The sequence below is a fragment of the Vombatus ursinus genome, unplaced genomic scaffold (genome assembly GCF_900497805.2).
Source record: "Vombatus ursinus unplaced genomic scaffold, bare-nosed wombat genome assembly UNPS02014807.1, whole genome shotgun sequence".
NCBI classification, from domain to species: domain Eukaryota; kingdom Metazoa; phylum Chordata; class Mammalia; order Diprotodontia; family Vombatidae; genus Vombatus; species Vombatus ursinus.
The window spans coordinates 63,782,464-63,796,235 of NW_020954585.1; positions in this window are offsets into that span (position 1 = coordinate 63,782,464).

Consider the following 13,772-nt stretch of genomic DNA (forward strand, 5'->3'; position numbering starts at 1 on the left):
GTGTGGGTTGTAAGAAGCTCCTGTCTATAGAATGTTCAGCGTTAGGTTTGCCCCATATTATCAGGTACTATATAAATGTTGTATACTGTGATTTTCAGTGCTCCATATATTGTATTAATTCTCTTTGTGAAAACTCTCAAGAATTTGAGATGGGTCATGCTTGCTAGCATCAGACTAAACTGCTTAGAGTTTTTGCCTGGGCCAAAACTCAGCCCTCCACCTAGAATAATTCTAGCAGCAATGATTTGGCTCAATATACTTTGAGCTAACTTAATAATAATGGTTATGGAACTAAACTGGTAAAGCTTTATATATATTTCATGTAAAATTAATTACATGATTTTAGTGTGAAACTTGGTAATACCATCATGGGTTAGAAGAATGACTTCTCTTGTAATTTAGATAATGTTAGGATATAAATTCAGTTGTTAAAGAGTTGTCCAAATGCTGCTAACTATTTTTGTTAAGAGTATTTTATTTCATCAGGATTACAATAATGGAAAAAATTCCTTGTTGTTTTGTCTGATAAGATCTTCGACGTGGTTATAAGTTTGTTTCAGCTCTACTGGTGACATTAGTTCTATGATGCTTAAAATTGTGAGCTACAGAGGTGAAAAGAGCTAGCTTCACACTTAGCTAGAATGAGTTTCAGCAAAGAACTGTCAGTTTCTTCTGAGAAGACTCTATTTGAGTAAACTTTCCCATGTTCGTTGTCTGTGTGAAATTACAGATTATAATTATTTTATTGATTATTTTTGTACCAGAATGAGTTTAAACTAAAGGAGAAATAGAATGAGCAGAAGAACAGGATGTTGTGTGATTTTTTTTTGGAAAGCCTGGCACTTTTTTATTGATTTGTTATAAACTTTTTGTACTGATTTGTTATAACAACATGAAAGTAGTTTATATCCAGTCCTAAGCATGCTTAGTGAAACTTGTTTAAGGTTGAATCTTTGGGGACTGTATAATTGATATCATCCTGAGTTTGATTCCAGGTATGATTGTCAAGAAATGCTATTGAGCCAATGATCCATAATGACAGTAGCCCTATGGGAGTGACATCTGGGAACTGCATATGGAGTTCTGTTTCATGGGAAGATTGAGAGAGCAACTTTTGGCATGGGCTAAGGTAGGATTATTCTAACTCAATTTTCCCAATATGACATTTCCTCCTCAATAGGAAATTTCTCCACTTGACTGACTCTAAGCCTGGCTATGACATTCTGTCAGTGCAACTGGCTTGCTATATGACTTCTGCCCAGAATTGATATCAAACTATATGTGTGTGTGTGTGTGTGTGTGTATCTATGTGTGTGTGTATATATATATGTGTGTGAGAGAGAGAGAGAGAGAGAGAGAGAGAGAGAGAAAGACAGAGAGAGAGAGAGAGCTATGTTTCCATTTTTTTCCTTTTACAACAAATTACTTAATCATGGCAGATGATCAGAAGAAAATATAAACACAGTATTAAATCTTTATCTAAGTCTGGAGCACATATAAACTACTATAATAAGATGCAGATGTGTAAGATCTAAGCTATTAAGCCTGAAATTATGATCCTTTTGTATCCTAAATAACTAAGTAGATGAGTACTTGGGCTTGTTATCTTTCTGTTACTAGTTCTGTTACTAGTGTGTAAGATAAGGTCCTTTAAATATCTCACATGGTATGGGAATAATTAGACAATGAAATAAGAATTTGTGAGACCAGGATATATTTAGTGAGGTTAATATCATAAATGTTTTCTGTTCTGTGTTAGAGAAAAGAATTTCAGTACAAGTAATTATCTTAGAGGAGAGTGACTTATGGTCTATCTTGGGCTGCCTCAGAGAGACATCCAATTTTACTTAGATTTATTATTTAATGTGGATTAATACTTGTAAAATAGAGCATTCTCTGAAATACAAGCAAATTGTACAAGGGTCTAAAGAGGATTTCTGAGCAGTGGTCTATGTGGATGTAATATCCAGTTCATTTAAGTATGGTTTTAGTAACTGAACATATTTTACTATCCACAACTTATTTAATACAATCTGGAATTATTTACTTAATTTATTCAGGCACCTCACCAAAACCTTTTGTTAAAAATAACCAGCTTTGGGGTGAATTCATTTGTGTGCATAGAAGTCACCTACTTACAAAGTATATTGTTATGAGATCCTTAGCAGCATCTCATCCTCCAGAGGGGGGAATGAGTTGTCCTATTAATGAGTTGACAGTCATTTCAAGCTTTTATGTTCTGGGCATTCAAATATTTTGATGGCTCTATGAATTTGATATATTTTTCATTGATATGTGCTTGAGCAAGCACTTTAGTGAAACATAGTATCTTGTATTAAAACAAAATTTTAAAGTAATAGGCACAGAAGAGTATTGCAAATTAAATATAAGGTTTTGTTCTTAGAATAACAGAAAAGTGTGTATAAAAAGATTGTTTTATTTCTTAATAGGATACTCAACTAGAATTTATTTTATTACTATTGGTATTTTTGTTTTAAGGCATGTTTATCATCAATTGGGGAGTGGCTGAACAAGTTGTAGTATATGATTGTCATAGAATACTATTGTGCTATAAGAAATGATGAGCAGGATGCTCTCAGAAAAACTTGGAAAGATGAGCATCCTGCTCATTGTTTCTTATATGAACTGATGCAAAGTGAATTGAGCAGAACCAGGAGAACAGTGTACACAGTAACAGCAATATTGTACCATGATTAGCTGTGAATGGCTTAGCCATTCTCAGTAATGAAATGATGTAAGACAATTTCCAAGATCTTATAATGAAAAATGCTTTCCATCTTCAGAGAAAGAACTGATGGAGTCAGAATGCAGATTGAAGCATACTTTTTTTACTTTATTTTTCTTGGGATTTTTTGGTCTGTGTTTTCTTTCATGACATGACATAATCTGGAAATGTTTCATATTACAGCACATGTTTAACCTATATCAAATTGCTTGCCTTCTCAATGTGGGGTGGGGGGGAAGGGAAAGGGAAGGAGAGAATTTGGAACTCAAAATTTTTAAAAACAAATATTAAAATTTGTTTTTACATATAATTGGAGAAAAATAAAATATTTTTAAAAATAACTCAAAAAGCAATTTTATACTATTTTAAACTTTTTCCTTCCATTAATATTATTTTGTTTCATTGACAGGTTTACAAACTTTGGTAACCTGTGTTCCATTTTTAGTTTTTGTCTATCTACTTTTTAAATGTTGTTTTAACTATGTCACTATTATGGAATTTTAGGCAAACTTCATTTTCATACCAAGTGTGACTTACCTTAGATCTAACCTTAACTTTAGCCTCCTATCTTTGTTTCTTCTTTCCTCTCTGAAAGGTAATTAACTGCCTCTAAGTCTTCCTCAATACTGAAATACTTACAAGCAGCCCTGGTAGCATATACATATATATATCTTGTCAAGAAATTTCTGATGATTACTGTTACAATTAATTTCTAATGAAAATGTAAAAAGATGTTGCGAAAAGCATATTGTACATTTAACTAAATCAAGATGACTAATGTGATTAACTTTTACTACTGATCTATGCACCAGTGCCAAATAAATAATTCAAGACATTTCACTCAGTCCAGTAATGCTGCATGCCTGTTGTTGCTGACAGCATGGATCACTAAGTTCTTCATTGAGTGCCTTGAAAGAATTTATTATTTCTTGTCAGTGACAGAATTCATCTTGACCAAGAGGAGGGAATGTTGAATGCAGCTGACCTTCCCTGATCCCAAGGCTTTGAATTGCCTAAGGGCTATCAAAATCAGCCCTACTCTCCCCCCCTTCTCTATGGATTTTTAGTTGTTAGGCAAAACAACTTACATAATTGATTTTCACTGTGCTTCCCATGAGACCCCTTCCCTATTGAAATGTATTTAACCCTCCCACCAACCCTTGGGCACTCCAGTACTTTGATGCTGCATGGTGGCTGCAAATTGTAATTCTCCCACCATAATTAAAGCCCCTAGTTTTTGCTGCTTTGGTTGTTTTCTTTATTTCAGGTTGACAAAGATTTTATATTTAATTCTAGACACAACAGGAAGCCACTGGAGTTGAGTTACAGGTGGGGAAATTGGGTTATAGATGGTGGGGAGGGAGAATAGGGACCTTTGTGAACAGGAAAAAATGGAAATTACTCTATTAAAAGTCAAAGATGGTATCTAAGAAAAATATAGTCCCATTAGGAAGATCAATTTGGTAGCTGAGTGAAGGATGGACTAGAAGAGAAAGAGATTTGAGGCAGAGAGACCAACCAGCAGGCCATTACAATAGTCCACCAATAAAGTAATGAAGGCCTGCAACAGGGTAGTGGCAGTGTCAGGGGAGAAAAGGAGACATATGAAAGATATTAAGAAAGCAGAATTGACAAGACTTCGCAAATGACAAATTTCAATCAATTTGCTGCTTCTTTTAGCTGGTGATATGTGTGTGTCTGTGTGTGTGTGTGTGTGTATACATGTGCATGCAAGACCCGTAGAACTTTTTACTGAAGCAAAAGTTCCTCCCAAAGGGTCTGACTTAAGTAAGTGCTTAATAAATTGTTGTTGAATGTTGAAAGCTCTGGAATTTTTCAACAATCCTCAGGGGCTGGAAACCAATTGAAGATACACCCAAGTCTGAAGGAAATCTTTATGCAGGATTTTCCTAGCATTTTCTGTTTTGCATAATAGCAAAATGCTAAACTAGGGAAACTGGGACTGGGACAGACACTGAGTCTGTGATTCCATTGGTGCAGGAAACCACTTCTACTAATGCTGGTTGGCACCTTCTCAACAACTTACCATCTCTTGGAGAGTTGCAAAGAGTACTGAGAAGTTAAATGACCTTTCCAGGGTTACCGAGCCAACATGTGTTAAGAGATGGGACTTGAAATCAAGTTTTCCTGTCTCCAAGGCCAGCTCTTGATCCAATATGCCACATTACCTCTCAGGGAAATAGAAGGTAAATTTTGTGATTAAGCACATTTCCCAATTATATCCTTTGGCTATTCATATTAATTGAGGGGAACACAACAATTTCAAGCAATAAGTAACTCCAATATATTGTGTGTGCAATGTAGATAAGAGGGTTCTTACTATGGATAGAAAATATTTTTTAGATTTCTAGAATGTTGCTTTATTACTAGCAGAAACTGATGGATTTCCAGAGCTGAGTGTCCATAGCAAGGCTCCTGAGATAGAGGTCTCTCTCTAGACTGCATTTCCCAGGGATACTAGACTTGCTTAGGGACTATATTTTTCTTAGATATCATCTTTGACTTTTAATAGGTTAATTCCTATTTTTTCCTATTTATAAATGTACCTCTCCTCCCTCCCTACCACATATAACCCAGATACTCTCCTGGCCATTTGGACTGAAAAAATTTCTCGACATATACTGAACGCCAAAAATATGGCCAGCCGTGTCATAAAATCCCAGGTTCTACCCAAATCAACTTATTCAAATAGGCCAAAGTCAACACCAGAGAGTCAGAGAAAGATGGAGAACAAGAATTAGGCAGAAAGTCAAAAAGAGAGACAGACAGATAATGAAAGACAGAATAACAGACTGACAGAGACAAAAAAAAGGTCTGGAACAGGAAAAGTGACAGAGGTAGAGACAAAACAAGAGACAGAGATAGGAAGATAAAGACATCAGATCATTTATTGAGAGAGAAACATAAAATTATTTCTTGTTTCCTTTTTCTTCTTCTTTTCCTATCAATGGCCTGAGATGGATTTCTATGTGTTAGAGCCAGACCCTTACTCAGACACACAGTCTTTATTCTGATGGGGAGCTTTTCACAATCCAATTAGAACTCTCCTTGTTCAAGGCCTCTACTGGCCTACCAAAGAGCCTGCATGGCTCTGAGTAGGGAGATGAAAACCTAATCCCTACCAAATATGCTCAGAAATTAATTTAGCACCAGTCTGCTGGGGCCTGATGACTCAGAGGTTGCTGGCACAACAAGGATTGTTTACACTCGAGTTTAAACAAGATTGATGAAGCCATAAAAACATCATAAGAGATGGAAGTGATGGAGAGGAAGAAAGATTACACTAGTTCTTCATTTTATTCTTGCTTTCACCAGGAGAACCACAAGACTTTTTTCTTCTAGATCATAGAGTGGTATATTCAGCTCTGTGTGATGTCAAACTGCAGAGCATTATGAGGATTGTTTGATGCTATCATAGCAGAGACTATCACAATTCACCATAGTCATTATATGACAACAGTAGAAAGTAAGCTCCTTGAGGGCAGGGGTTGTTTCACTTTTTATAGTACCTAGTACATAGTAGGGTCTTAATAAATATTTGTTAAATTGAATTGAATCATCATCATTACTTATATTTAAAATTTTTAAATTATGAAATGGTGTCAACAACATTTGGTCATCAACAACACAAACATTTCTATATACACAAAGAAGGACAGAAAAAGAGGGCTACAAAAAAAATCATGAATCTACTATGTAAGATTGGTTTTAAATATAATGGGGAACTGGCCAATAAGCCCATATGAGTATGTGCAGAATTCTTGATCACTGCAATCATCGTAAAGACTTTGGATCATTCACAGACATTTTGTGACTGGTTCTGATTCACTAATCACATGTCAAAGTGGAACTACAGGGAAAGGTGGCATAGTCACATAAAGAAATGATACAGAATTTCTGAAACAGACAACTATCGTGAATCTGGTTGAGTTGATGAGCTGATTAAGCAGACTGCACAGAGACCATGAGGCTGAGGTAAGGAAGAGATATCCTTCAACATCCTCTCCCTATCTTCCCTTTATTCTTTCTGCTCATGATCCTAAAAGCAAATGCCCTCCCCCTATCTCTTTTCCACAAGTCATGGCTATGTGGAGTCAGGATTCCTTCATCTGCACCCAAAGATCTTTAAGGGTGATCGGAGGGAGGGCAAGAGATGATTGAAGGTGAAACTTTCCATAGGGCAGTATTTAGTTTGGTTTCCTTTTTACTTTATACCATATATAATAAACTGTGTGATCACAACATTCCAAGTGTCTTGGCTCTGAATAGAGTGGGAATTGAATTGAGAGGGGAATCCATTAATATGGTTGCTCTGAGCTAGGTATAAAAAGTAGACCTCATGTTTTAAATATTTTGAGCCATGTTCCATTTCTTTCTCTAGATTAAATCTGGCCCCAGTCATTGAGGGGCTAATTCCACCTACTTTAGCACCTGCTTTTATCTCCTGGGCTTGATGGAAGGTGATGAGTTGACAAAGATGATAAAAGTTGGAAATAGTCAATGTTGGAGTGAGACGTCATACACAATACTTGTAAAAGCACTTACTACACAGTAGGTAAATGTTAGCTATTATTATTAATAATAGCTAGCATTTGCATAACACTTTAACTTTAGCAAATATTTTACCTTGGAGTACATGCCCAGCAATAGGACTGGTGGGAAGCATATGAACAGTTTAGTAAATTTTCTTGAATTCCAAACTATTTTCCAGCTCCACCAACAGCATATTTTGTATGACGTCTCACTCCAACATTGACTATTTCCAACTTTTATCATCTTTGTCAACTTGATAGATGTAAGTAAAAATCACAGTTTTAAAATTTTACATTTATCTTATTATTAGTGATCTGGAACATTTTTATATATAGCTCCCCAACCCCACATGTATAATATGACATAAAACTCGACTTGTCCAAAATAAAGCTCATCATCCTCACCCTCTTCCCCTCATCCTCACCCCCTGCTCCAACCTTCCCTTTTTTCCAAATTTCCCCATGCAACCTTTATAGACTCTGAGTGTCTTATGCCATGGCAAGGCTACACCTTCCCCTAGATACCCAGGGATATGCTTTCCCTTGGGTACCACCTTGATCCTTTGGGAGAGTGGGCTCAAACTTAATATAAGCTGCTGTGAGTATTTACTCTCCACGTTCACTTCTAAATGGGGCCTACCCAATGGACAAAGATGTTTCCTTGCTTACAAAAACAAACCACATCTCAGTGTTGATTCACTGCTATTCTGGGTTTCTGTCCTCACTGAGCTCAACTGTTTGCATACTCTGGCATGGACACCGATTTCCAGACACCTGGTGCTCTCCTGACCTTCAGAAGATTTCAAGGTTGAAGCCTAGTCTGTTCCATCTGAAATACTTCTTGATCTAAGCCTAGAAAAAAAATAATACAGGGATATAAGTACATTGTGCTCATGGTTTCATGTGGACCCAGTTGGGGAGAGCAGGCCATTGACATGCTTCCCAGCTGAAAACTTACAGCAAATGTGGCCTTCCATTCAATTTCAGTCAGACAGGAAAGAGAAGAAGGTTGAGTCATTGAGACCTTTTGTTAAATGCTTGGTTTCAATTCAGAAACCTATCCTCACCACATAGTAAGCAGATTGGTAACAGTCACAGAAAAACTTCCCCTACTCCAAATGCCACATGAGGGGTTGCATCAGGTCCAGTATACTGCATATGGTCATAAACATTGGATTCTAATTAGTAAATTCCCTGTTACACCGATTACTATCAAGGGTATCACCATTCTCTTGGTCACCCAGCCTCACAATCTCAGTGCCATCTTCAACTACTCACTTTCACCCCACACATACAATTGATTGCAAAGTCTTGTCATGTCTACCTTCACTACACCTCTCCTATAGATCCTCTTCTCTCCATTAATACAACCATGACTGTAGTTCAGATCCTTATCTCCTTTCACCTGGACTTTAGCAATGTCTTTCTAATTGGTCTCACTGCCTCAAGGGTCTCCCTGCCTCAAATCTCTCCCCACTTCGTTCCATCCTCCACTCAGCTGCTAAAGTGATTTTCCTAAAACGTAGGTCTAACTGTGTCTCCCTTTTACTTCATAAGCTCCAATGGCTCCTTATTGACTCCAAGCTAAAATATAAAATCCTTTGTTTGGTGGCATACCTCAGAGATATTGTGGGTTTGACTCCAGACCACCACAATAAAGCAAATATCACAATAAAGTGAGTCACACAAATGTTTTGGTTTCCCAGTGCATATAAAAGTTATGTTCACTATACTATAGTCTATTAAGTGTACAAATAATATTATTAATAAAAAAATAATGTTACATACCTTAATTTAAAAGTACTTTATTGCTAAAAAAAAATGTTAACCATCATCTGTGCCTTCAGTGAGAGAGAGCCTCATGTTGATGGTTGCTAACTGATCAGATTGGTGGTTGCTGAGCGTTGGGGTGGCTGTAGAAATTTCTTAAAACTAGACAACAATAAATTTTTCTGCATTGATTAATCTCTTCCTTTCATGAAAAAGTTCTCTGTAGTATGCGATGCTGTTTGACAGCATTTTACCCACAGTAGAACTTCTTTCAAAATTGCAGTCAATCCCTGCTGGTGCTTTATCAACTAAGTTTACGTAATATTCTCAATATTGTTGCATTCAGGAAAAGGAGGGTCCAAAGAGAGGGACAGAGATGGAGAATGACCAAGCCAATCAGCGGAGCAGTCAGAACACACACAGCATTTATTAAGTTCCTTGTCTTATTTGGGCAGGGTAATAGATCACCAAAACAATTACAATAGTAATACAAAAGCTCACTGATCACAGATCACCATAACAGATATAATAATAGTGAAAAAGTTTGAAATATTGTGAGAATTACCAAAATGTGACAGAGAGATATGATGTGAGCACATGCTGTTGGAAAAATGGTGCCAATAGACTTGCTCAATGCAAGGTGGCCACAAACCTTCAATTTGTAAAAAGACACAATATCTGTGAAGTGCAATAAAGCAAAGCACAATAAAATGAGTTGTGCCTGTATTTAAAACATTTCATAGCCCGGACCCTTTCTACCTTTCCAGTCTTCTGACACTTTCCTCCTTTCCTCCTATTCTATATACTATACAATCCAGTTATACTGACCTTATTTCCTATTTTTTTTTTTTACCATGATATCATACGTCCTTTGTCTGTGTCTTTAAGCTGGTTATCCCCCAGGCTTGGAATGCCCACCTTCCCCGCTTCTGCCTGATATTTTCCCTAGTTTTTTTCAGGACTTAGCTAAAATCCCACCTAGTACATGAAGCCTTTCCAAGTCCCCTCAGCTACTAGTGCCTTCCCTTCTGAGATTACCTTCCATCCATACTGTACAAGGTGTCCCAAAACTCTTGGTGCAATTTTTTCAGCTTTAATAGCACTAAGATTTTTGGGACACCCTGTGTATCTTGTATGTACCCAGATATTTATGTTTGGTCTCCCTCGTTAGGATGTGAGCTCCTTGAGAACAGGTACTGTCTTTGCCTCTTTTTGCATAACTGTTACTTAACACAGTACCTGGAATGTAATAAGTGTTTATTAAAGATATTTGTTGCCCAATTAACTGGTCACTGATAGTTTGCATTTATTTCTTCTTTTGAAAACGATCTCTTCATATTCCTTACCTACTTATGCATTAGAGAGTACCCTTGACTTTACATATTTGTATCAATTTCTAATATATCTTGGAAATTAGACTTTTCAGACGTATTTGCACCTAAGATATTTCTAAAGCATGTGTGTGTGTGCCTGTGTGGGTGGGTGTATACATACCCAGGCGCATATATTATAAGAGTTGGAAATAACCTTAGAGATCATGCATTCCAAACGTCTCATTTTACATGTAATATCACTCCACTTTCCTCTCCCTCTTCCATACCTTACTACTCCCCTTCTTCCTAACCCCCCTGAATACAGCATGGCTGGGCATAGGCAAGAGCAAGAGACTGTAGACAGGGAGAAGGAAGCTGCCTAGTCTGGAGAATGATGTCATCAGACAGGGAGTATGGTGTGGTTTTTTGGGAACATGAAAGAAGACAGGGACAGAATGACCATCAGCATGGAGCCAGCTTTTGTCACACCCTCAAGAAGATTTCCTGCTATAACTCTTGGGCATGAGCCAGCCTCAGAGGTTAAGTGATGAAAGCAGGCAGAACCTAGCCAAAAGTAGAGGTGGAGACGTGCTTACCTGGAGGGAGTAATCCATGTTAGATCCAGATTCCAGATTGATGGCAGAGTTGAATGTAGAAAGACAGACTAACTTAAGAGCCCGTAGTTCCTAAGCCACCTCTGTTGACCAGACACTCACCTTTTGGGAGTTTTTGCTGTGAGAAGATCACAGAGTAGACACTTGTAATTCCCCATAGGAGCAGCTTGGAGGGCAGACTGATCTTTTAGTTTTTTTGGTTTGCCTGAAGACAAAAAAGGAAGTTTGAACTTAGACACCTGAATTGTCTTTCTTTATGCTCCAGCATTTGGCTTGCTTGTAGATAAAGGAAGTTTGAGCAGTTTGAGATGTCTAATTTGGACAAGATTCACACTGGTTGCTTTATAATGGGGGTTCATGAACCTTTGGGTATCATGAATCCCTTCAGCAGTTTGATAAAATCTATAGACCTTTTCTCAGAATAAAATTTTTAAATAAGGAAATGCTAAATTTCAGTTAGAGGTTAATGAAAATAAAGATTTTTTTTTTCTCCTATGGAAGTTCATGGACCTCTCTAAAATCTATACAGGGATATCTGCCTTACTCTCATCTTTTCTATAATATTGTTGAGGGAGGCAATCATGTCCATTGTATAAGTCACTGAGGTCTTTAGTACTATCTCTGTAATTCCACGGCATAGATACCAATTCCCAAAATGATCTAATCTAGAGTTGGGAGTTCTTAGGTTGCTTACCGCATAAATCCCAGTTGATACTGGCAGTGGAAAAGAAAGGGCTGGAGTTAGAGGGGAAGGTGAGTGAAGAGTAAAATTTTCTATCCCATGTAACAAAAATAGTAAATGAACCAATTTTCATTGTACCAAGGATCATAGGCTTTAGAGTTATCAGTGGCACTAAAAAGCATCGAATCTAGTTGGCTTAAAAATGATGAATTGAATTGAAAGATGAGGTAAACAAGGACCAGAGAGGGATGGAAATTGCCCAAAGTCAAACAGATAGTAAGTAAAAGAGACAGGATTCAGACACTGGTCCTCTAACTCCAGGTCTAGGATTCTTTTGAGGATTGGTCACCACCAACACTCCCACCCCTACTGCTTTTGTAGGTCACTGACGGGCCCCCATCTAGTAATTTCTCAAGTTGTACCCATAATCCTTGTGCCAAAGAGGTTGATCAATAGTGTCAGATAGCAGAAAGGTCAAATAGGATGAGGACTAAGAAAATACACTTACATTTGGCAATTAAAAGATCATTGGTAACTTTAAAAAGAGCAGAAAAAGTTTAAAGTCAGATTACAAAGGATTGAGGGGTAAGAGGAGAGAAGTGGAGTTTACGGGTGTAATGAGCTTTTTTTTTCTCTGAGGAAAGATATAGAACAATAGTTTTAGGCTATAGCAGGGTCTAGTCATTCTAATCAATGTCTTTTCAGGATGGGGGTTGCAGATGTGTTTGAAGGCAGTAGGTCAGGAAGGGCTAGATAAGAGTCTGAAGATTAAAGGGAGAGAATGTAACCTCAATTCTTCATTCTCCCTTATTCCTAAGTATCTAATCTATTACCAAATCTAGCCATTTTTATCTCCACAGCATCTCTCTCATCTAATCCCTTCTCTGTACTCACAAAGCCATTACCTTAGCTCAGGCCCTTATGACCTCTGACCTATATTAGTGCAACAACTGCCAAATTGGTCTTCTTGCCTCAAGTTTCTTCCCATTCCAGTTTATATTCCACAGAGCTGCCAAAATATGATTTCTTTGGGCTCAGATCTGACCATCATTCCCATACTCAATGGACTCACGTGGCTCTTTATTGCCTCTGTTGTTCATTTTTCAAAGAGGATCAATGACATCATAGGGCAATGTCTTGATTTGAGTGTGAACCGGATTTAAGTGTGGCAGAGTTGCACAAAGTCATCAGCCTCACTCCCTCTTTCAGAGTCATTAAAGTTCAATGGCATGGCGAAGGATGGCTCAGGATGCAGTGGATGACCTTGTTGTCTTCAATGTCTGACCAAGCTCTAAGCTCTCCACAGTGCCTATTTCAGTCATCTTCATGGCTGTTGGAATAAATTGTTCTCACTCACTGAGAGGTGGTGATCTTCCACTGGAGGAAGTCTTCATGTGCTTGAGGTAAACACCCTCCTAACTCACCAATGAGTTTGAAGCCTGTTGGTTACCCTCAACCTGGTTTACTCCATCTGCTGAGATGGTTTACCAGGTTACCAGGGTGTGGTCACTGCACATGCTACCACTTCTTGGAGCCACAGGTGAAAGTTGATTGGCAGGTGAACACCAAAGATATATGAGCAGCCCTGAGGAAAGCTCTTCAAGCCCTCACACCAGAGATGTTAGTCTTCCCTGAATATGCACTGCCTATCTAGGTTCAAATATAAACTCCTCCATTTAACTTTTAAAAGATTTTCACAAACTGGTCCCAACCTATCTATCTAGACTGATTGTATATTACTAACTTTCCTGTACTCCAAGATCCAGCCAAACTGTCCTCTCCCTGCTCCTCACACATGATACTCCATCTCCCATCTCTGAGTGTTTGTACCTGCTATTCTCCATGCCTCAAATGCACTCCCTCCTCACCTCTGCTTCACAGAATTCTTTTTTTTAAATTTATTTATTTTTAGTTTTCAACATTCACTTCCACAAGATTTTGAGTTCCAAATTTTCTCCCTATCTCATCCTTCCCCCACCCTTGGATGGCATGTATTCTGAATAACCCTTCCCCTTATCTGTCCTCCTTTTCTATCTCAGCCCCCTTCTCTTATCCCCTTCCCCTTCAATGATCCTGTAGGGCAGGATAGATTTC